Below are 1,732 nucleotides of genomic sequence, written 5' to 3'. Positions count from 1 at the left end.
ATGACAGATGTATTTGAGGCGGAGCACAGCCATACATTCAAATAACAGGAAAGGCCACGTACAGGGTCTGTAGAATGGAATTGATGTGGAATTAATACACATGGGGCAGTCATTATTCTGTGAATTAAAAAAGTCAAATCTATTAATTTTTTAAAAAGAGCAGATTTTATGATTTAACAATGGGACAGAATATACAGAATTAGAACATGTTTGAGCAAATCCAGAATGAATGCTCGCTGTAAATATAATGACTAGAAGGAGGCCTTGCACACAGCCCTGGTATGGGTCAGTGGAGAATGGACTGTTTCCCAGATTACTGGACCTTTGTCCACAGTCCTGTTCTAGCACTCAGGTGCTGTGTGACTTTGGAAAAATTACCTCACTTCTCTGGGGCTCATTCGTAAAATGAGGAGTCTGGGTGGTAACTGAGGACACTTGTAGATCTGAGAGTCCAGGATTCTGCCATATAATTTTGTTGATTTTCACCTGTTCAAAGGAGACTGGATTTTATGAAATCTCAAATCAAAGAGTTAAAAGGGTCTCTGCGGGTGACATAATTCATTATTTAAGACATTTTAATTGTGAAATATACATAGAGAAAATGTATAAAATACACCCCCATGTACTCACCCACCCATGTACTCACTACTGAGTTTATAAAATAGAACACTGCCAGCACCTTAGAAATCTGTTTGCCTCTCCCTAAAGCACCCCCTTCCCACACTGTTTCTAAATTGTGTGTTTATCATTCCCTAATTTTTCTTTATGGTTTTACCACCTATGATGTATCCATAAACAATGCATTGTTTAGTTTGGCCCGTTTTGAGCTTTATGTTGATTATGTTTTGAGATTCATCCATGTTGATGCATGTAACTGCAGTTCATTCATTTTCACTGCTGCGTTCATATTCCATTGTCTGAATACACCACCATTGATCTACTCCACTGCTGAAGGACATTTCAGCTGCTTGCAGTTTTTTGCTTTAATGAAAATGCTGCTATGAACATTCCTGTATTTGTGCAGTGAAGTCTCACTGTTTTCCTGAGTTTTTCCTATTTACATTCCCGACAGCAGTTCCCACGGATCCATATCATCACTAGTACTTAGTAACATCTACTTCTTATAGGTAGTCAACATGGTGGATGTGAAATATCTTATGATTTTAAATTTCATCTCCCTAATTATTAATGAAACTGAGAATCTTTTCATATGTTTATGGGCCTTTCATATTTTCTCTATTGTAAAATGCTTGCTGATGGCTTTTGCTCATTTTCTTTTCTTTTTTTTTTAGACTTGTAGAAATTCCTTATATATTTTGGAAATTGATTCTTTTTCAGTTATTTATTATAAATATCTTCTGCAGTTTGGGGCTTCTCTTCTCACTTGCCTTGTGGTGTTTTTTGATGAACTGAAGTTCTCAGTTTTTGTGTTGTTGAATTTGTCAGTCTTTTCCTTTATAATTTATACTGTGTCATGTTTAAGAAATTCTTTCTTCCCCTGAAATCCTAAAAAAATATCTCCTACATTGTCTTCTAAAAATTTTATTGTGTTGCCTTTTATATCAAAGCTTTTAATCCACCTGGAATTGACTTTAGTGAATGGTATACAGTAGGCATCCAATTTCCCCCCACATGGATAATTAATCACAGTGGTACCATTTATCAAGCAGTCTAATCTTTTGGTATTGACATCCAAAAAACAAGTTTTCCATATATGTGAAGGCTTGTTTTT

The sequence above is a fragment of the Galeopterus variegatus genome, unplaced genomic scaffold, assembly GCF_000696425.1.
Source record: "Galeopterus variegatus unplaced genomic scaffold, G_variegatus-3.0.2 Scaffold6455, whole genome shotgun sequence".
Classification (NCBI taxonomy): Eukaryota; Metazoa; Chordata; class Mammalia; order Dermoptera; family Cynocephalidae; genus Galeopterus; species Galeopterus variegatus.
The sequence above is the reverse complement of the archived record's forward strand: the minus strand, read 5'-3'. Positions refer to the sequence as shown.